The sequence below is a fragment of the Mauremys reevesii genome, linkage group 6, assembly GCF_016161935.1.
Source record: "Mauremys reevesii isolate NIE-2019 linkage group 6, ASM1616193v1, whole genome shotgun sequence".
In the NCBI taxonomy this organism is placed as follows: Eukaryota; Metazoa; Chordata; order Testudines; family Geoemydidae; genus Mauremys; species Mauremys reevesii.
Genome location: NC_052628.1, coordinates 87,770,612 through 87,794,310, shown reverse-complemented (window position 1 = coordinate 87,794,310; position 23,699 = coordinate 87,770,612). Strand labels below are relative to the sequence as shown.

The window sequence follows — 23,699 nt, the reverse complement described above, 5'->3', positions numbered from 1 at the left end:
GAGTACTCCTGCCTCATACTGAGAAAGCAGGACAATCAGTGAGTTATCTTCAGTGCCTATACACAAATGCAAGAAACCTGGGAAACAAGCAGGGAGAACTGGAAGTCCTGGCACAGTCAAGGAATTGTGATGTGATTGGAATTACAGAGACTTGGTGGGATAACTCACATGACTGGAGTACTGTCATGGGTGGATATAAACTGTTCAGGAAGGACAGGCAGGGCAAAAAAGGTGGGGGAGTTGCACTGTATGTAAGAGAGCAGTAGGACTGCTCAGAGCTCCAGTATGAAACTGCAGAAAAACCTGAGTGTCTCTGGATTAAGTTTAGAAGTGTGAGTAACAAGGGTGGTGTCATGATGGGAGTCTACTATAGACCACCAGACCAGGGGGATGAGGTGGTCTTCAGGCAACTAACAGAAGTTACTAGATCACAGGCCTGGTTCTCATGGGGGACTTCAATCACCCCGATATCTGCTGGGAGAGCAATTGAGCAGTGCACACAGACAATCCAGGAAGTTTTTGGAAAGTGTAGGGGACAATTTTCTGGTGCAAGTGCTGGAGGAACCAAGTAGGGGCAGAGCTCTTCTTGACCTGCTGCTCACAAACAGGGAAGAATTAGTAGGGGAAACAAAAGTGGATGGGAACCTCGGAGGCAGTGACCATCAGATGGTCAAGTTCAGGATCCTGACAAAAAGGAAGAAAGAAGAGCAGCAGAATATGGACCCTGGACTTCAGAAAAACAGACTTTGACTCCCTCAAGGAACTGATGGGCATGGTCCCCTGGGAGAATAACATGACGGGGAAAGGAGTCCAGGACAACTGGCTGTAGTTTAAAGAATCCTTATTGAGGTTGCAGGAACAAACCATCCAGATGTGTAGAAAGATAGTAAAAATGGCAGGTGACCAGCTTGGCTTAACAGTGAAATCCTTGCTGATCTTAAACACAAAAAAGAAGCTTATAAGAAATGGAAGCTTGGACAAATGACCAGGGAGGAGTATAAAAATACTGCTCACATGTAGGAGTGAAATCAGGAAGGCCAAATCACAACTGGAGTTGCAGCTAGCCGGAGATGTTAGGAGTAACAAGAAGGGTTTCTACAGGTATGTTAACAACAAGAAGAAAGTCAAGGAAAGTGTGGGTCCCTTACTGAATGAGGGAGGCAACCTAGTGACAGAGGATGTGGAAAAAGCTAATGTACTCAATGTTTTTTTTGCCTCTGTCTTCATGAACAAGGTCAGCTCCCAGACTGCTGCACTGGGCAGCACAGTATGGGGAGAAGGTGACCAGCCCTTTGTGGAGAAAGAAGTGGTTCAGGACTATTTAGAAAAGCTGGACAAGCACAAGTCCATGGGGCTGGATGCAGTGCATCCAAGGGTGCTAAAAGAGCTGGTGGATGTGATTGCAGAGCCATTGGCCATTATCTTTGAAAACTCATGGCGATCGGGGGAGGTCCCGGATGACTGGAAAAAGGCTAATGTAGTGCCCATCATTAAAAAAGGGAAGGAGGAGAATCCGGGGAACTACAGGCCAGTCAGCCTCACCTCCGTCCCTGGAAAAATCATGGAGCAGGTCCTCCAGGAATCAATTCTGAAGCACTTCGAGGAGAGGACAGTGATCAGGAACAGTCAGCATGGATTCACCAAGGGCAAGTCATGTCTGACTAACCTAATTGCCTTCTATGATGAGATAACTGGCTCTGAGGACGAAGGGAAGCAGTGGATGGGTTATTCCTTGACTTTAGCAAAGCTTTTGTTATGGTTTCCCAAAGTATTCTTCCCAGCAAGTTAAAGAAGTATGGGCTGGATGAATAAACTATAAGGCGGAGAGAAAGCTGGCTAGATCCTTGGGCTCAATGGGTAGTGATCAATGGCTCCATGTCTAGTTGGCAGCCAGTATCAAGCAGAGTGCCCCAAGGGTCAGTCCTGGGGACAGTTTTGTTCAATATCTTCATTAATGATCTGGAGGATGGCGTGGACTGCACCCTCAGCACGTTTGCAGATGACACTAAACTGGGAGGAGTGGTAGCTATGCTGGAGGGTAGGGATAGGACACAGAGGGACCTAGACAAATTAGAGGATTGAGACAAAAGAAATCTGATGAGGTTCAACAAGGACAAGTGCAGAGTCCTGCGCTTAGGACAGAAGAATCACATTCACTGCTACAGACTAGGGACCAAATGGCTAGGCAGCTGTTCTGCAGAAAGGGAGCTAGGGGTCACAGTGGATGAGAAGCTGGATAAGTTGACAGTGTGCCCTTGTTTTCAACAGGGGCGGCTCTAGGAATTTGGCCGCCCCAAGCAGTCATGCCTGAGGGAGGTGCACCGGAGCCGCAGGACCAGCGGACCTCCCGCACGCATGACTGCGGAGGGTCCACTGGTCCCGCGGCTCCAGTGGACCTCCCGCAGCTGCGGAGGGTTCGCTGGTCCGCGGCTCCGGTGGACCTCCCGCAGGCATGACTGCGGAAGGTCCGCCGGAGCCGGCTGCCGCCCTGCCGGCAAAATGCCACCCCAAGCGCACGCTTGGCGCGCTGGGGTCTGGAGCCGGCCCTGGTTTTCAAGAAGGCTAACAGCATTTTGAGCTGTATAAGTAGGGGCATTGCCAGCAGATCGAGGGACATGATTATTCCCTCTATTAGGCATTGGTGAGGCCTCATCTGGAGTAGTGTGTCCAGTTTTGGGCCCCACACTACAAGAAGGATGTGGAAAAATTGGAAAGAGTCCAGCGGAGGGCAACAAAAATGATTAGGGGACTGGAGCACATGACTTATGAGGAGAGGGTGAGGAAACTGGGATTATTTAGTCTGCAGAAGAGAAGAATGAGGGGGGATTTGATAGCTGCTTTCAACTACCTAAAAGGGAGTTCCAAAGAGGATGGATCTAGACTGTTCTCAGTGGTACCAGATGACAGAACAAGGAGTAATGGTCTTAAGTTGCAGTGGGGGAAGTTTAGGTTGGATATTAGGAAAAACTTTTTGACTAGGAGGGTGGTGAAGCACTGGAATGGGTTACCTAGGGAGGTGGTGGAATCTCCTTCCTTAGAGGTTTTTAAGGTCAGGTTTGACAAAGCTCTGGCTGGGATGATTTAGTTGGGAATTGGTCCTGCTTTGAGCAGGGGGTTGGACTAGATGACCTCCTGCGGTCCCTTCCAACTCTGACATTCTATGATTCTTTTCCTTCGCTGGTCATCTGTGATTTTTTCCCCCCATGCCCGTGATCATGCTTGTCACCTTTCTCTGAACCCTCTCCAGTTCTGCAATATCTATTTTAAGGTGGGGTGACCAGGAACTCCACACAATATTTCAGATGAGGCTGCACCATCCATTTATGTGAAGGCAATTAAATGTTCTTCTGCAGCTTTGTGTCCTCCTCATGCTTTGAGCATGGAGACAGTTTCTTGAAGCTTTATTACTCCAGTGTGTTAACTATGGGACACAGTCCAATATAGTCAATTTGAGGACACCAGATAAGTATTAGTTAGCTACCGTATCGTGTTAATGATAGACGGAGCAGCACTATCCTCTGGACAATTTTAAATTAACACTGTTAATGTTTTGCAGAAGTGGAAAGAAAGGCATTCAACTATGACAACTGTTAACTCGCAGTATTGCACATGTGCTGTATATAGAAGAGTGTTTAGAAAACAGAAAGCTGTACAAGTGACAAGTACTGCTGCCTGTCACTCTTTAAAACACAACCCCCAAAAGTTTCTCATTAACAAGTTTGCAATCCTTTTATAAATTAATCCTTTCTGTTGTATTTTTTCTGGCAGTTCCCCCTCTCCCACCCCCATCCCCATTACCCCTTTTCCTTTTTAAAAAGGGGGGAGAAGGGGGGAAGCGTAACAGAGGCTTTCCCCTTCTCTGCTCCTCTCCTTGCATCTATGCTGTAAAGACTGCCCCTCTCTTGTTCCCCTCCACATTAGGCATATAACTTTTCTCCCAGCATAATATCCATATTCATTCTAGGCCTGATTCTACCTTCAGGTGGATGAATCAACTCACCGCTGGAACGTCTTCGCACAGCTAAGCATGACACAGCAACCTTTTCTCTTCTAGTGCCCTCTATGGACAGCAGTTCCAGCCCTGCCATGGCCTGTGTCCTCTCATGACTCAGTTCTCAGTTCTCCATGTTTAGTCCCCCCCATCCTGGGATCACAGCAAATCCAACAATCCCTCCCTCTGGTCTGCCACTCTCAATTCTAGACCCACTGGTCCATGTGCCCTTTTCTCAGAGATTCCCATAGCCCATGTCCCCTTCTCAGGGGCTTCATGCCACCTTACCAGTGGGTGCTGGGGGGAATCTAGGCTGCCCTCTCCACTGGGTTCCAGTCCAGGGACCCTAGGAGAGGCGCTCAAGGTTTACTCCACAGACTCCTTGCTACCACCTTGGATTTCTTGTTCTCTTTCCTGGGCTCTCTCCTCACCCTGGAAGTGCCTTCCTGTTCCCCACACATCTCTCCACTCAGTCTCCCAGTAGCAAGGACAACAGAGTTCTTCCCTGCACCCCCTCCACTTCAGATTTCCTGTTTATAGGACCATCCAGTCTCTCCCCAGCTGGATTTCATTATGCTGGCCTAGCCCAGCTTACAGGTGCAACCAGGTGGGAAAACTGAGCTCTGAGACTCCCGTTAACCCTTTGTTCACCTATATGGGGTAGACACCCCATTACACTCCCTTACTGACATGGAGTAGAATCTTACTCAGCAAGTAGTCTCGTTGATTTTAATGGCATTCCTTGAAGAGTAAGATACTACTCTAGGGAAGTAAGAATGGCAGAATATGGCCCTCTATTTGCTCAGCCTTCTTTCAGCAGTCATGTTTTTCAAGTTAGGGTCTGAATAAGTTATTAGAGCTGAATCACTAAGTATCATGCCACTAGAGAAGGAGTTTCTCAATCCAAGCTCCCTGGGTGTTAGATGAATTACAATGGGTTAAACATTCATTGTTTAACTAGTACTAACAACATTGGATTCAGAAATACTGTATTGTGAGTGGCTGGCTAAAACAGTCCTCTTAGCATACAATTAGTGACCATATTGTCACAGTGTGCATTAAGGACCAGTCCTCATCACCTCTCTAGCTCCAATTTCTTGCATACATTGCTGATTGAAGCCAAGATGGATAGTCTCAGGGTTTGCCTACAGAGCTAGTTAGTGCACAGCCAGCTGGGGTGTGAACATACAGTGCTGTGCACCAGCCTGCTGTGCACTAATGGGCCATATGGGCCTTGCCACCATGCAATACAAGAAGTGCAGTACAGAAATTACACATTTCAAACAGAAGTTTCAAGTCTTCCGTGACAGTCCCATATGGGCGGAGGGAAGGGCCCCACTGCCTTAGGGAGAGCTCTGGGAGGACTTGCTTGCCAGAAATTTAGTAAGGCCATGGCCAGTGCTCTACTCCACTAGGAAGTGCAGCATCTGTCCCCTGTGCCCCTCCTCCTTCACAGCCCCATTTCTTGGGGCTCTGAAAATACTTACAGGGAGCAATCTTTGTACTCAGGAAAGCTCAAGGACTGATTTGGCCAGCCCTGAGTAAGGGGCATGAGGAGGAAGCAAGGGCATGGCAAAGGAAGAAAAGGACACTAGAGCGTCCCCAAGAGACAGCCATACCCTGGCTACATCTACTCCTGGAGCTAGGGGTGCAATTCCCAGCTCACAGACACACTCACACTAGCTCTCATTGAACTAGCACAGCTGAGGTAGCACAGTCCATGGCAACACAGACTAACTGCCCCAAATACATACGCCTGGGACCCAGGTGGGTTTGTACTTGCAGTGGCTGCCCCATGCCTCCATGGTTATATGACTATTTTTAGCATGCTAGCTTGTGTTATCTCTCATCTAGTGTGTCTACACAAGCTGGGAATCACACCCCTACCTCCAAGTGTAGCTGTATCCCATGACTATTAATGGTGGTATGCTTATTATTTTAAATCTACGTTGTAATGCCATGCTAGAAGCCCTGCCTGGTGCTAGCATGGACCATTATATACTTTCAGTGAGCCAGCAGTGGGAACCATACAGCATCAGCTAGAAGGACTGGCAAAGACTCCAAGCCTTCATTCCCACACACACTACCTCATCCCTGTTGAAATAAATGTAACAGAGAGTAGAATTTGGCCCTGAGTCTAATAGGATAGTACATTTGCCCCAAACAGATGAGAATGCTACTGGCATATTCTCTTATATTAATCTTCTTCCTAATTATGAGCATTTCACTTAACTTGAGAGTAGAGCATCAGGATGATGAGCATTCTAATACACTACAGAGCATGCTTTATATCACTAATGTGAACAATGGCATTGCTTAGCTAACAGGAGGTATGCTTGCACAATAGTTATTGTAACTCTAGCTGAATTTCCACAAGAAAATTTTCCAATATTTAATTATTCTATTTAAAACTGTCACTTTATCCTGTTAGTTGAGCTACAGTATCTACACCAGCCAATACATTAATTCATAGGTTGTGTTTACATGGCAATCACAGATTAGGATCATGGACTAAATGTAGTAGTTTTCAGTTGGAATAATTATCTCAGTCTAATAAAACATCACAGGAAGCCCATTTTTTAAAATCTACTTCCTACTTGATTTTCTAGCAGAGGGCCAAATTTCACTCCCAGTTACACATATATAGATCTGGAGTACAATTACAGTTACTCCAGATTTACTCCAGAGTTTAGAATCTTGTCTTTAATTTTTTACACTTTGGAATTTGAAAGAAGTGGTAGAAATGGCCAGTTATGAAAGAACTAATTAAAAGCACAAGAAAATTAATAGCTTCATGATTAAATACAGAACTATCACCTGGTTACTTCACTATGTCTGATGGTATAATAGGTCTTGTGATTTCCAATTAAATCAGAAATTTAACTAGCATGAGCTCCTCATATAGGAACTCTGTGGCAGAGGCACAGCTCTCCCAGGCAGCATTCAATGGCCTTAGCCAGGAGACCACCCTTTCTCCTGCTGCAGTTCCCTGCTTCATTCACTGAACACCTTCCAATTTCAGAAACAATGGTCTCCTTCCCTGATCAACTCTAACTTATCCCCAACACAAGTCCATCCTGTGCACTGCACTGCAGAAAAAAATATGTAATCATTTAATTAAAGACTCGTGCATAGATCTTATGAAAGAGGGTTGAATCAGGTTGCACAGGCAGCCTTAATTGTGGCATATCCTAACCTTTGAGTGCTTCGACTTTGTAACCTTAGTGTGACACAGGCCCATTGGTGGTTCATTACTCTGTGTCAGCAATTCTTGTCAGGCCTGACATACTCACTACACCTAACACTGTTGTCATGACATATACCCAAAAGGTGGCATGTAATATATCATTGGAAAACAACTCATTGGATCGTTAATTTCCTTGCATGATGCATGTACAGGATGTGTGCAAGGAGTTATGGATACCTACTCAAATTATGTTTAATATCTGCTTGGCAAGAAATTCATAAGCACAGTCTGCTCTTGACAAAGGAGTGTGTATGTGTCTGTCCAGCCTGGTCGTCAGGCAGACACAATGAAGATCCATTTACATATAAGGTAAACAAAGCTATCAAGCTAACAAGTGGGGGAGAAGACAGCCTGCTGTCTACACTCCAGCAAGAGAGAGAAGCTTTATCTGGGCTATAAATACAGGGGCATGCACCTCAAATGATAAGCAATCAAATCAACTGCATGCATACAATATTATAAAAGTGCATCAACTAAGGTCTTTTACAAAAGCTAATGGCACACTGGATTAATATAATTGTGAAATTTATGTATTAATACAATGAGGAATTATGAATACTCAGTGATATCATGCTCTGAAGTCTGTGACTAAACAGGGAGAAACAAGTTCCCTCCCAGATAGGAGAGAAAGCAATTATCTTTCTCCAGTGAAATTAAGCAAGGTGTGACCAAAACAGTGGAAGCTGCATTTACATATGAATCAGCAGGGAGATGGGAAGTTCACAGGAAGGGAGGAACAGCATGAGGTCATCTTGAGTCTAGGGACAAAGCAGTGAGTTGGAAAAAATATAAGGAGAGAGAAGAAGCCATCTTGGCACCCATCACTAGACGTACATAAGAAGCCAGAGCTCTTGCAAACTGAGAAAGATGGGTCCTTCCACCAAGGGGATAGATAACTACCTTGAACAAAAATGGTAAGCTGCTGAAGTTGGTCTAGCAGCACATTTACTGTTTGTAAGCCTTTCTAACTTCAATACTTCTAGTTGGTATCCCTTAACCATGTCCTTTTGTTAATAAACTTGTTTTACTTTTAATCTAAACAACCCAATGCTGCATTTGAATTAAAGTGATAGTTAATGCCAGTTAATGTGGCAAACTGCTGGGTATTGTCCCTTTAAAATTAATAAGCAAACCTTATTAGTTCTCTGAGTAGCTCAGGAGAGGGCTGGATCCTCCAGGGCAGACAATTTGGGGAAAATTTAGGACAGAGTGTGTTGATCACTTGGCTAGTAGTAACCAAAGCAGGTGGAGACCAGGCTGTGGTGTAACAAGCTGTCTGTCTAAGTCAGAGTTGCTGAACTAGGGCTGTTTAAACACACAGACAGACACTAAGTGCATGCTGGCTGTGAGCATTCAGTTTGGGAACTACTGCAGCAGAGCATTTAAAGCATGGCTGGGATGCAAGGTAGGCAGTGATATAACTCCTTACTGGTCTGGATTACATCCCAAAACATTACACTTAGCATTTCTCATTCTTTGCCCCGTTTCATACTGGGCAGTATCTGGAACAACTTATTGTTAAAAAAATAAAGACTGCTTTTCATAAATACTATATCTTGTACTTCAGTGAAGAAGAGAATGACAGAAGCAGTCAATTGTGCTTTCAAAAGGTCAGAATGGCATGACCCCAATATCCTATATGTCCTGACAGTCCATTTACAATTTGCTTTTTTTCTTTGAAATTAAGCATCATCACAGTAGGATTATGATGCCAGCTGTTAGCCCTTTGCTGTGTTCCAATGAAAGCCCACTTTTCCAGCACCTGTGGTGACAAGCAGGGACCAGTGGCTAGGCTATATATTACCAGGTCAGGAGATAGACCTCTCACTGTTTTCAAAGTTGACATTAACAAAACATTTACATTGTTTGTTGCTGGTGCAAGAGAATACACCTTGACTGGCACACAAGATGCCACACACAATTCTCTCCCTCTCCATCACCAATGCTTGGAGCCAATTCTCAAAGTGGGGGGAAGATTGGAAAAGGAAGCCAGTTCAGGACTGGAGGGAGGGTTCTCCTACGTATGGCATAGAATGGTGCCAGTTCTTGGAACAGAAACCAGTTTGGGCGTTGAGGAATCCTCCCAGTACATTAAGCCAGATTCAGGAATAGGATTGGGAGCAAATGCTGGCTCAAGAGCACTGCCCCTGCATCGGTCACCGGCAGAAAGAGCCGAGTGACAAATGCTGGGAGAAGGGTGATTCTTGCACTGTGAACTAGTTTCACTGTCCTATTGTGATGATAGATGTAGCCTTATCTTTTTTCCCCCCTCCAATGTGTTACCATAATTTAAACTGCTTGCTAAGCATATCCAGTCACTTCCAGGAACACTGTACAAAATTGCACAGTCTTTCTTGTTTGCAATTCAGCCCCTCTTGATTCTTTCAGGAGCAGTAATACAAAAGAACATTTTTGCTAGTGCAGAAAGACATGGAAGGAAGATCTAGGCATAGAAGTAGCCATCAATTTCTCCGGGAACAAGTGGCATCGTACTTATACTTTCACAAGCACTGTCATTTGTGGGTGCCTGGGCCACAGCCAGAAGCAACAATAAATGTGGACAACTTCCTATGGTCAAAAGGCAGAGAGAGAAAGGACAAGTGATTTTTCATGATGTTCCCATTTTGATTTCCTATGATGAGTCTTTAATCACTAATCACTCAGAAACAGCATCCAATGCCTTCACACACATCTGTGGTTTTGTCTATCAGCTGAGCGTAGTGCCACTAGCCTAGGCAGCTTACATGGCTTGGGAGCAAGTTTTTACTTCCTACTCATTAGAATGAGCTAGTTAGAAGGGGGATGACATTTTAGGCTAGGGCCAGAGTAACAAATGGGGTTAATCCACCACTGACAAACACTACAAGCATCTCATTAAAAAGGTGTGTACAGAATACATAAAAAAATACAACCCATCTAACTATAATTGCGTTACAATGTCCTTACACACCCTATGGCCAGACACTCCAGAGGAGAAAAGACTCTCCACTCCCTCTGTGGGTGAAAAGGGAAACATTCTGCCATAGAGAGCTTCATTTGCATAGGTTACCTACCCACTGTTTCTCTAGTGACATTTGGGGACACACCAAAAATTACATGATCTTGGATTGGAGTGGGCTCCCAGAAAGGGGAAAGAACTCTTACCTTTTGACAAAGAGCTCCCTTCTGTGCAGCCAGACCACTGCTCAGGGGTCCTAATGCTCTTGGTTACCTCCCACAGGGAATGAGGAACAAGGACTCTGCTGCAAGAGCAATCACAGAGAGAACAACAAGAGAGCTGAGTGGACTCTGGTGAGATCCTAGCTACCCAGCACCTTAACAAAGCTGAATCACGAAGCTGGGTTAGGGGAAGGTGCCTCCAGGCAAGCAGCTCCCTTTGGACTAGAGACAGACCTGCACAGAGACACAAGGGCTATTGTTACTCATTGATCCCAATCATGAGTGGTGTTTGGTGGGTGGGTGAGGTGATATGGCCAAGGGACTGTCACCTGTGGGACATTCTCACCAGGGAACAGGAAGGGAGTTAGATGCTGCCAAAATTATTGGAAGGAGAGTATTTTACTCTTTATTTGCATACGCTTTCTGTTGCTGTGTTTTCCCAAGTTTATAACTGCAGTCCCTTTCCCCTAATCAATATTCCTTGTTTGTACAGTCTTGGCTTGCTTGTGAGCAAGAACATTCTGCCTGTTAAAAGGCCTCCAGGGAGGGTGTATTTAGTTTTCCCAGGTTTCTGGATGGGATTCATGAGATGGTTTAGTCATTTGTCAAGAGGGAACCTAGCTACATTGAATGCTGCCCTTTTTGAAGCTGTTAACCACCTGGCAAAGGTTACACTAGGAAAAAAAGCTCCAACTAGAATAAACTGTATATAAATACTCTGCCTTCTCAGATGGCTAGGTACTAGAGATCAGATAGGTTTGCCATCTGTCTACCTAGGCATTTATACCATGCTCATCGCCATGGTATCTGAGGACCTGGGATGTTTCAATGCCAAGATGTTTCAAAGGTTGACAGTTATCGGTCTTCATCCAATTTTTCATACGGAAACTTTTACTTTTCTTTCACTGCTTAGGCTTAGTTCACCTCCCTGCACGCAGAGAGCTGCAAGTTGCAATCTCTGCACCTGTGAAATGCTCTGACTCCCAAGGGAGATGCATCCCAGGTTAGATACAGGTGGTGTTTTGTACCTGCACCTTCCCTCAGAGTTTCCCCATAAGGCCTGTGTTGGCTGCCTGCAAGCCCCCTGATAGAGCAGATACTTTAAACCACAATAAAACAGATTTATACCAGCTGAAGCCTCCTGCCCTGCATTATGCCAGCAGAATAACCCAGGAGGAAATGACACACCCCTTTATTTAATGGCAGTACTTAGGGACATATTCTCCCTTCCCCATATACATGTATAACCTTTACTATTGCTGCAGTGAAATGGGTACACAAAGAGCCTTCGCTGTATTTCAGTATTACCCAAAGAGCAAAAAGATTCGCTGTCTCTAGCTTTCATGAATTCCATCAGCACATATCAGGCACTGGTTGCTATAGAAGGCTCATTAAGCAGATTAATTATTTTGACGAGTGCAAACAGAGACAATGCTAGCCCACTGAGGACCCTTAGCAGTAATATTTTTGTACCCTCTCCCCAATAATAATAAAAAGCAAATAGGCAGGGCACCAGGCATTGCTTAGTCTGCTTTTGCCTAGTGCCATCTCTGAGTGTAAAACATTTAGTTCTGTGCCTGCACTGAATATTCAATAAACAGCTAATCACAACTTTAAAAATTCTGGCACATACCTTTCCTACATTTTTACTATAGTGCTGCATGTTCTTGGATGTCCATTGGGGAAAACACAGAAATGTATTCAGTTTAGCTAATGTTTACATTTTCTTAATGGCCTGTTTTAAATTCACAGACAGTACATAATATGAATCTGACAAAATGCACATGAATTAAAATAATGTTAACAATTTAGACAAACTAAACAAAAAGGAAGTCTGGAAATACAATGCTCATTTACCTCTAACTGGACAGTAAGTCTACAATATGACTGATTTTTCCACTGTCTGTCACCATTTAGTTCTTGGAGTACTTTCATTTTAACCATGGCAGATATAGCAGCTCTGTTTAGATTATACTCTTGATCCTGCAATCATCATCTTTCTTGGGTTGTAACTTCATCAGAATCATCAATTTAGCATTCTGGCCTCAGTTTGTAATGGGATGGGACACCCCTAAGCAAGCGAGGGTGCTGGGCACCTCCTGGCTTGAAGTAATAATAGCATGCATGGCTTACATCATACATAGGGTTTACAGTTTTGTTCAATGGCTTTCAGCACCAGCCCTATAAAAGTTGTTCCAGCATCCTTGTCTCGAAAGGAAAACCTAGGTGTTGTAGGAAATGTTATTAACTCAGTAGAGGCCCCACTTTCCTCTGCGTTAACATGATATATCACCACATACTGTGTGAACATTGTCTGATCAAATTCCTGATCAGATACCTATATTATGCATAAATAAGGGCCCAATTCTGTAGTCTTCATTTAGGCAAAACTCCCATTTAAATCAAAGACCAAGTAAGAAAGTAAGATTTGGCCCCTACTAAATTCCCCCATAGTGTCTGTTAGACAGAGTTAGAAAGTACCTTCATCGCTCAAACACTGGGCCAAATCCTGAAGTTCTTATTCAGACCTAATAAAGCAAAAATCCTGTTTAAGTGAGTAGGAATTTTGCCTGAATAAGAATGAGTCACTGCTCTCTTATGCTCCTGGTACAGAATGGCTATTACATTTCTATTCTACATTCCAATGGTTGTCTGCACATAAACAGTCTAATTCAGTTCTTATCCTCTAGAGCATGTGGAGTAGGCTCACCCAGTGAAAGAATGAAAGAAAAAAATATAATGTGATGAAATCCAACCAATCCAGCTCAAAACCACACCCTAAAAGACTATCAAAATTTTCACTGACATCCAAATAGCAAGGTGGAAATGTCATGCCCAACTTGGACAAAAATTTGGTTGATCTGATAAATTTTGCAGAGAACACTGCATTCTTGGAAAGGCAGATTCAAGAATGATTTTAATTTCAAATAAAATTTCTCACAGCTGTAGTGTCTATTTAGAAATATTGGCAGCCTTAATCTTATTGCCATGGTAACAGTGAGTAGTCAGCAATGAACATTTTCTTTCATACATAAATGGAAACAAGATAGAACACAAAATGAAATACAAACTGCAGCAGGGCAAACATTCCATGAGACAAACATGCTTTCGGAGAATTGTGCGAACCAAATTCTGCTCTCAGCTACAAAAGCACATGGAGCAACACTCAGGTTCAGTGGAGTTACTTCAGGTTTGCACTGGTGTAAATGATAGAAGAATAAGGGCTTTACAAGTTTATACTGCAGAATGGCCCAATACTTTTTTTTGGGGCAACTACACTTATTTTGATGAAAGTGAACAAGAGCCAGATTGTACTAAAAAATGTACAAAGCAAGAGCCTACCCACAAAAACAGAATTTGGAAAAAAAATTCACATCACTCCATCAGAGCACAGAGTTCTCCACATTTGGTGGTAGGCTGGAGGCATGGCTCTATAGACACCTCACTTAATCTACTTACTCAAGAAATCTCTTTGAGAACTCTTAGACACTAAATCATAAAATGGACAATGTGATGTGTGATAGATTAGGCCTCTGCAACATATCCCCATGGCCAGCCACCTACCCTACCTCACCGTCTTCAGGGGTCAGCCCTTACCTCCCATGAGGCCCAATGCAGTGGTGCTATAGCTCTCCAGCTAATGCACTCTTCATTTCCACCAATGCTGAGATATTAAAGTCCAAAATTAAGAGAAACCAGGAACTCAAAATGTTGTCCCATAAGTCCACAGCAGCACCCCGGGCCTATCTTCAAACAACCACTCATTTTGTTATCTTGATTCCAATCCACCAGGAATCATCCAACCAGCAAACTGTCTCAGACTCTTGGCTTCTTTCACAAAAGGAGAAGCAGAACTATATTTTCCTTTCTAGTCAGACATCCACTGACTGGTTTTCTCCTTTTAAATCCCCTCTCCCCACCTGCAATCTGTTACAGGTGTAACAGAGCAGGGCTAATTGGATCCACAGGCCCTCATTAAGCCACTTCTTGCTAATGTGGGGCTGTATGCTGATAATGAAATATCTAACAATAAAAAAAAAGATTAGTTTATTTATAGGCAATTCTCTGGTATTTAACAAAATAACAAAATAAGCTTTTATTTATAGATTTTGGCTCAAATCCAGCCCAGGTTAGTTGTAAATAAAAGTTGTTGCCCCTTTGGTACCTGTCTGGGGTCTCAGACCAACTGCTAGTGAAAGAGGGTCCACATCACAAACCCCACAACAAGCACCCTTGTTAGCAAGTCACAGCAGGGAGGACAAGGAACTGGAAACTGAACTCCCCTCTCACCCACAACAGGTCAGGGCTCAGCAATGTTGTCAGGGTATTACAGAGATGCTTGCACTGCTGCTGTTTGTTCTGGAGTTTTAATGTGGATAAAGAGAGCTTCACACTCCAGAGCTGTCAGTCAGACATACTTCATGAACACTACATTTAGTTGAGAAGAATTAAAAGTTGCCTGAATGAAGGGCAAAACTGAATTGCTCACCACTTGAATGACAACTGCTGAATGGTGGATTGACACTGAACAGGAACCTTGAAGGTGTGGAAAATGAAACTCAAAGATACTGTATGCGAGTGGAGGAGGTAATTATATTAAGAGCAGCAATTACAAAACACACCTACTCCCAAAGACAAACTCAGTTGCCAGAAAACCAGGCCTGTTCTCAGAACTTGCTAGATATTGAGATACAGGTTCATGACCACAAAATATCATTGTGTCCCATAGCTCAGCAGGATTCAAAAAAGGACTGGATATTAATCAGTATAACAAGAACTTCCAGGGTAGTAATAAAGGATTTAAAAAGAGAGAGAGAGAGAGAGAGAGAGAGAGAGAGAGAGAGAGAGAGAGAGAGTGTTTTGAAAGGGATATAAACCCTCATGCTGCAGGGTATAAGCCAACTTCTAAATCAGTGGTTCCCAAACTTTTTACTAAGACAACCCATCAACAGCTCTCTGTCCCAACACTACAACCTTAGTCCTGGCCACATGCAGAGGGGAGGCCTCAGGGGGTTGGGATTAGAGAGTGAGCCCACCCCACAGACACCTCGCAGGAGCAGCTCCTGTCCCAGTGCCCCTCTTCAGGCGTTGCGAGCTGATGCACAGGGCTGCAGTGTTACTCAGATTTGGTCTGGATGCCTCTTCATCATGAGGAAGGTGCAGTCAGACCAAATTTGAGTGAGTGGCTCTGCAACCCCATCCGCCAGGTTGGAACACCCAGAGTGAGGAGCAAGCCCCAGCCCTGTGGAACAGAGTGAGTATGGGAAGGGCTCACTCTCCAATACTCCCCAGCCCGGGCCTCACCTCTGCCCTGAGAAGGAAGAAACATATATTTGCCTAGGGCCCAGTGGCAGGTTAATATAACCCTGGATGTGGCAACCCATACAGAACCTTCCCACGTTCCACTGATGGGTCGGGATCCACTGCTCTAAATAACAGGTATGAGACTGAAACTTTCCCTTGAGACAGATTATCCCATAATTGCCTACTGCAGGTGTTTTTTTTTACCTTTCCTGAAGCATCTAGTACTGACCACTGTCAGAGACAGGATACTGAACTAGATGGACCTTGGGTCTGATCTAGTCTGTGTTCCCATGGTACCAAAGTCAGAACTATCTTGGCTTTTATGGAAGAATTGCTAGCAAAGCTATTGGGAATCAATACTAAGGAGGACTCTGTGTATACATAAAATAGTTAAAGGATGCTTGGCATGCTTGTCCATGAATCAGGGCTGTGAAGGCAATCATAATGGAGGATTTACAAGAACGTGAGAGACAGACACAGATGCCCAGCTACTATACTGAGAACAGAATCCCCCCCCACTCCCCTATCTGAGCCCCGTTACTGAATCTTGATGGAAAGACAGCTACTGATTAGAAGATAGATTAGCCAATGCATACAATCTTCAAGTCTTTTCTCAAGGTAAGAGAAAAATAATGTGTATCTTTTGGGACACAGCCATAGCTAACCAGTAACTTACATGTTCAGCAAGAAATTCAACACTGCAATTTCAGCTATATGTGTTAAATGTCAGTTCCTATTCACACCAAAGTCAATGAAAAGTTTGTCATGGACTTCAGGGAGATTAGTACTGGGCCGTGAGATGGCACATGATATTTCAGTTACCTTACTTTTTTAATTGGCTATGTTGGATCAGTTTGTTTACTGTAATTGGCTATATGCTGGAATGTTTTGGTCATTTTGTTGTATTAAGTATTTAGGAGAAAAATTTGTTTTGTTTCACAGATGTCATTCCCAGGCATTTTCCTTACTAAAGGAATCTCAGACACAGTGGCTAAGATCCTGATCTCCAGCAAAGGGGCACACAGTGGAGGTCATGGCAGGAGGGGTGCAAAGGTGACTTTTGCACTCATCCAATCCTGGACCTACTAGATGCCAGTCCATTCCCATGACATAAATCAGTGCACCCCAAAAATTGATCTAAGTTACTGCCAGCAATGAACAGTCCTAGTGGGCCAATATAGCATCTGGGAGACAGGAGGGTGCTAGGACCCTCTGGCGACAACCCCTTCTTGCTGGCCATATTCCCAACATGGGCAGCAGAGAGGAAGACATACAAGCCTCTAAGCCAACTCTATTCCACTAAGGGAATCTCTGTCCACTGGAGTGAGCCTCTTGCAGCTAGTTATGTTGGCTATATGGACAGAATGATCTTGTGATGTAGTGTAAAGCAGCCATACCAGACCCCAAGATCAGTGCCATTATGCCTCCCATTAAAGCAAAGTGCTTAGCTTCCTTCTCACCGAATTTTATTTTCCTTACTCAGGCTTCTATATATGGGGCTAAGTTGTCCCTGAGTTATATCCTAGTTTCAACCTGCATTCATTGTATACCTAAAACTCCAGATGTCTTCACTTTGAGTTTTGAGTGTGCCAGGACTGTAGGATTTTTCCCACATACAGCTTTATTGATTTCCGCAAGCTGTTAGGGTGAAATTCAACGTGCAGTGTAATGATTATGGACCAGATTCTGCTCTCAGTTGTGTTCCCAATCCCCGTTGACTTAAATGGGATTTGTGTGACCTTAACAAAGGACAAAATGGGGCCCTATAGATGGCTTACATTTGATGGCCCTATAGATGGTTTACAATTTTAGCTGTGTATTAATATGTTTTAATTAACATAATTCTAAATTCTAGCATAGACACTGCACAAACATTTGTTCCCAGTAAAGCTGAGCAAAATTGGAATTTCCATCCCTTGGTGAAATATTAGATTTTCACAATGTTTTTTGTCCTGAATCAGTACGAATTGAAGCATTGGTTTTTTTCATGGAATGATGTATTCCAAAAAAATTTTATTCAGAAATGCCAAACCATTTCATTTTGAGTCAGTTCAGTAGTATAGAAACTATATTTACCTATATTACCTATATTTATGGTGGCCATTGCCTCATTGCAGTTGTAGTATGGGTTCAATGTCCCTTATTCTCCCCTATAGGCCAGGCTCTCTGGCTGGAATACATCTTCCACAATGCATCTGCAGCCATGTGACTCCCATGATGCACAATGTTGCTCTGTCAGTGGTAGGCCTTACTGCATCCTGGGAGATGTAGATCAGGCCTCCAAACTACAGCTCCCTTGAAGCAATGTGTCAAAACAGGAAAATTCCATTTAACACTGAACTGACCTGAAATGGAAAGTTTTGCTTAACTTTTCCCAGCAGAAAATTCAATTTTGCCAAAATGTTTGATGTTTTCCCATGGAAGTTCTCAATTTTGTTGTGGAAACTACATTTTTTGTTGAAAAAAATTTCCAACAGAAAGTTCCCAACTAGCTCTCATTGCAAGCCTGATTTTCCACTGAAAAAACAGAAATAATTCCACTGAGGTCAATCAATGGAATTATTGTTCAAGAGAGAAGAATCAGGCTCACAGTTTAGTACTTATCCGCACCTAAAAGTTGTCATGTTATTCCAAATATCTGTGGCCAAGAAAAGCTGGAAATCTCAAAGGAGCAAGAGAGTTACGATGAATTTTCCAAGTTCTCCTGTTTCTGTTAGGGTTGGAAATATGATCAAGGATATCCTCTCTCATAATGGAGAGGATGAGGGCAGAAAGAGTCAAGCTTGATGGGGGGAAAGAGCAGAAGAGTCTGTACCCACTAGAGAACACTCCCTTCCCAAGCCTGGAATAGAACCCAAGATTCCTGAATCTGACCATTCCTTTGCTGTCAGCAAATATTTGTGAAACCCACTAGCAAAAGTGTATGACTCCCTTCCTGCTCTAGTGCTGGTCCACACAGAGGATGACAATTACTGCTATTGCTATCAGTTACTCTGTTAGCTCACATGGAAATATGCACACTCAAAACACATGTTAAAAGTATGTTGTTAGGGTTTGTAAAGTCAAGCACTTAAAGTTGGGAAATGCCAGAATTAAGGTTCCCTGTGCAACCTTAACTGGGTTCCTTTGTGTATATGCTTTATGATAAGACTCTTTAATTACACGTTCACATACTATTTTTTCCCACAGGACCTCTGCCTCGATCAGTGTACTGGATGATCCCACTTTGGGAATGAACCAGAGTTGGATTAGTGAAGAAGACTTATCAGTAGTACCCCTGCTCCAGTTATTGCAAAAGCTGGAGGAAGTATACTGAAGCAAGGGATTAAATGAAGAGAAAGGATGTCTCATGGTTAAGGCTTTTGAATGCTGCCCTGGAGAATTATATTCTATCTCTGCCCCTGCCACCAAGTTGTTATGTGATGCCAGGCAACTCACTTAGCCCTACTTTTCACTGGTGGTCACTAATTGTGTGTTCCTCATTTTCTTGGTGCCTGAATTGTCAAAGTGCTGATCACTCACAGCTGCAGCTAAAATCACTGGAATCTGTGCTTTAAACATATAATATGTTAAGTAATCTGAAAAATCAGGCCTGTATTTCTCAGATAGAATACTCAACCATAGTCAATATTTTTGTCTTTCTCTCTCTGTGCCTTGCCTCCCCATCTGTAAAATGGGAATAATATTACTCCAGCCCTGCAATGCTCTACCTCTTCTGATGACTCAGCCCTCCAGCCAGGTCACATTTTATTTCCACCCCTTTCAGGATAACAGACAGCCTAACATAAGAGATCCTTCTTCCCTCTCGTGGGCTACTCCTCAGCCCATCCTCAAGGATCAGTCTCCAGCCCCACTCAGTAGTCCTTATATCAGGCTTGTTCACACCTTCCACAAGGATGGCAGGGAAACCCAGACCCACTCTCTGTTCTGGGTTCCAGCCCAGGAACACTGTATCAAGCAACTAGGTTTGAGCCTTCATAAGTAGTATAACCTTGATAATATTCATCACCATAGACTTTTTGACAGGTTTCCATGCCCCATTTAGGGCTTATGTCCTACTCCCCATTCCTGTATCCAGTCATGTACATTTTTGGTGCTGTCAGCCATTTTGATTTTTTTAAAATTATTTTTCTGTGTTTCATTTCTGTGAATGTTGTATGCTTGTGTTTTGACATATTTGGTTGCTTGTTTAGAGAAAAAGTATGAAATAATAGAATGAGAGAGCTTAAAGAAAAGGAGTTTTTTAAAAAAGAAAGATTTGGTTAGGTTGAGTAAGGAGCGCTGTTATGAAAGAATAGAAAGATTGTTTGGTTAGGCTGAGTAAGGAGAGAAGGTTTTAGAGAAACAAATAAAAAATAAAGCAACAAGAGAGTTTGTATTACTGAACACATGCAGAGCAAAGCATCCTACCCCAATGACTGCCGGTAGGGATATGATAACTGCTCTGGGCGGCGAGCCTCAGGAGCTATCCCCGCCTCTCGGTCAGACCAATCAGAAGCCATTTTACAGCTTTGTCATAGAATGCGTTTTTCTGAACCAATCCTATCGTACCAAGGTTGTAAACAAGAGCCTTGTATATATTTTTTTCTTTCAGAATAATTTAAACTCTTTTTACCTCATCATGTGCTTCTGGCTCTGCACCTGATGGCCACTTGCTACACACCAGAACTGTGATCATGTACAGTCCTGGCTTGGATATCTGTAAAAACAATTATATTTTAAACACATAATTGTAATAATTTTTTCACACCTGGTGAAGCTTTCAGATGCTTTTACTGTAACAATGTTACCATCTTTCCATGGCTCAGGGTCTATCAGTTGGCTCTCGACTTTGCTATCCTCCGACAATACCTCAGCATCCATGTCTTCATATACTGGCTCTTCTTCCATTCCTACCTATAAAAAGCATAAATATATTTAATCATAAAATATAAAACATTTATAATTTTTCAACGTTTTATTATAAAATAATATAAATCACCTTACCTCCACCTTCGAGTCTGCTTCCTCCAAAGCTGGCAACAGATTTTTTCGCACACTACCCTTTTCCTCTTTTACAGACGGCGATGACTCCATAAAGTCTTCTTGGTTCTTTGGTTCAATTTCAGGCTGAAACACGGGGTTCAGCATCGGCGCTGCCTCTTTAGCAAAATAAGTGTAAATGGGGCATCTCTTCTGAACACAACTAGGGGCACCCCAAAACAATTCAGGCTTCTTGGTGTCTGTAGGTGTCTTGTAAAAGGACATGGCCATACTGTCTAGCCTCTCAATTTTAAAACTACAGTTCGCAAAAATACACGGTTTTATATGCACAGGCAAATGCTAGAGTTTTTTCAAATAATCCACTCTGGGATAGTCCACTTCTGAAATGCTCAGAGCAGAGGGGAAGATTTACTTCTCGTGTCTTGCTTACAACACTCCTGCTGATACATCCCAGAATGATGTTGCCTTTTTTTGCAACAGTGTTACACTGTTGACTCATATTTAGCTTGTGGTCCACTATGACTCCCAGATCCCTTTCTGCAGTACTCCTTCCTAGTCAGTCATTTCCCATTTTGTATGTGTGCAACTGATTGTTCCTTCCTAAGTGGAGTACTTTGCATTTGTCCTCATTGAATATCATCCTATTTACTTCAGACCATTTCTCCAATTTGTCCAGATCATTTTGAATTTTAATCCTATCCTCCAAAGCACTTGCAACCCTTCCCAGCTTGGTATCATCTACAAACTTTATAAGTGTACTCTCTATGCTATGATGCAGACATTGAACAGAACAGAACTCAGAACTGATCCCTGCGGGACCCCATTTGTTATGCCCTTCCAGCATGACTGTGAACCACTGATAATTACTCTCTGGAAAAAGTTTTCCAACCAGTTATGCACCCATGTTATAGTAGCTTCATCTGGGTTGCATTTCAGATGTACTGCTGTTTCCCTGGGCTACTTCCTATCTATTAGCCACTTTTGCTACTTTCCTGCAACATGTGCATAACATAGCTCTATTATGGTTCCCAGGGCTCTGGCTTCTCCCTAGGTCCTCCCAGCTCCTTCTTTCTCTTGCTGGAACTCCAACCTGTTAGGACTGCCCCTCTGTTCCCTACACCAGACAAGCCAAACCCACAAAAAATATGAAGAAATTGGGCTTGTTTTTGGCTAAATTGGCTTGTGAGTTGCTTGTTGGCTAGTTTTTGGCTTCTAGCTTGGTGCTTGTTTGGCTTGGAGCTTGTTGCCTTTTTTTTCTTTCTTTTTTTTTAACCCTTATCAGCTCCTGGCAAGCAGGGGCAAAGAGGGACAAGCAGCGGCAAGGAGAGGGAGAGAGTCAGGGGTTCACAGCAGGCCCACCACAGTCCCAGACTGCACGCTGGAGGGATCTAGTCACATAGAGCGTTGCAGTTCTTAGGGATTGGCTTGTTTTGGCCTTGTTTTGAAATGGAATTAGCTTGATTTTTGGCTTACTGTGAAAGTTGGGGTGCTTATTTACTGCGTGAAAGTAGGCAACCATGCCCTACACCCTTTCCTTCTTCAGTCTACTCTAACCCTAACCCTTCCCAGAAAGCTGGGACTCCCTTCCTCTTCTCTCCTGGACCTCCCATATAGCTTTCACTTCCTTCTTTTATGAAGACCCAGCTCCTTCCCCACTGAGTCTAATAACAAATCAAACCTGAAGCAGCCTCCAGGTGAAGCAAAGTGGGCTGATCTCTCAGACTCCTTGTTCCCTTATCCTGTTCGGTAGACACCCCATCACACAGGGTTGCTGTGAAAATTAATTAATTAATATTTGTGAACCACTTGGATACTATAGTGATGAGCACTACAGAAAAGCTCATGAAAAAATTAGTAATTCTCTCTTCAGAGACGGTTTTGAATAGTGTGTGATAAATAAGGCATAGGGCCACACGTTAAACAACGAGGAAAAAGCAAAATATTGTCCAGGCTGTGCACTGAATGAGGCAGGAGTCTGTGGAAAAAATAGCATGTGACCATGTAGTTAAAAACTATGGCATAATGTATAATGTATATGGAGCTGAATTAAGGTTACACAGGCAATATTAATCCTGGCATTTCCTTACTTTTTAGTGCTTAATTTAGCAACCTTAATAATGTTTCTAAATGTAGTTTTTGTGTGCAATAATTTATTTACACTGTAATAGACATCTTGGGAATAAATATATCAGGATTTATATTTTAAATATTTGGACAGTGTTGGTTTTCCAAATCAAATTTACAGAAATGATAATTTTCCTTGTTAGTATCACATGTACACCTGACCTTGCCATCATTAGCCCCATTTACAGACTGTCCCTGATCCACCTTCTAAGCTCACACTCTTCAAGCCACAACTGTCTTTCCCTCTGGATTATCTAATCACAGCCTGAAGTCAGCAGTGGATTATGTTGTTATACTAAATCTTGTTTGCAAGGAATCCCATCTGTATGGCAAGCTCTTTAATGGTTCTCCTTTAAGAGGATTGGGATGCATCCATTCCTGACTGTATCCTAATTACACGTTGAACATTGCCTATAGTCACAGCTTTGGTTTCTTGGCATGACAATGGGCATATTCCTCTGAAGTCAAAGATTTACTAGAATGAAGAATCCTTGATGCATGCCTCAGGTTATAATTCACCCCCAGCTAATGATGAGTTCATACTCTGTGGCAGTTTGTTAGGTTTGCATAACAATGCAGTCTAGTGAAGTAGAATGAAAACTACCCAATTTGTTACCCAATTTGCTCTGGTCCTCATTTCCTTGAACTTCTGCTTACATATTTTCATTTTCCCCTTTATTAAGTTGTCGTCTTAAAGTGCTTTTCTTAACACAAACTACACAGAATGCTGTTTAACTTCAAATTAATGGAAAACAAATTATTCTCTCCCTCTATAATAACCACATGATGCACTCTGAAGATTCTCAGATTACAGTTGCTTATTACAAATTACTAGACACCAGGGAGGCCATTCAGCCAGCAGTTTCCTTGGCTAAATCTTCACTACACTGA

The 23,699-nt window shown here is 43.0% G+C and overlaps 1 protein-coding gene across 4 annotated transcripts in view; it reads right to left on the bottom strand.

The window, feature by feature from the left end:
• The window catches only part of GLIS3 (GLIS family zinc finger 3), a 306,985-nt gene extending 292,735 nt beyond the window's left edge, over positions 1-14,250 (bottom strand). For 2 of the 4 annotated variants that reach the window (XM_039542756.1, XM_039542760.1), the window contains exons 1-2: positions 13,995-14,250; positions 10,383-10,631 (exon numbers count right to left, since the gene is read on the bottom strand). The gene's annotated coding sequence lies outside the window, so the exon portion shown is untranslated. The remainder of the gene's footprint in view (positions 1-10,382; positions 10,632-13,994) is intronic. The other 2 variants (XM_039542757.1, XM_039542758.1) reach the window with 2 other exon arrangements.
• Positions 14,251-23,699: the final 9,449 nt, after the last annotated feature.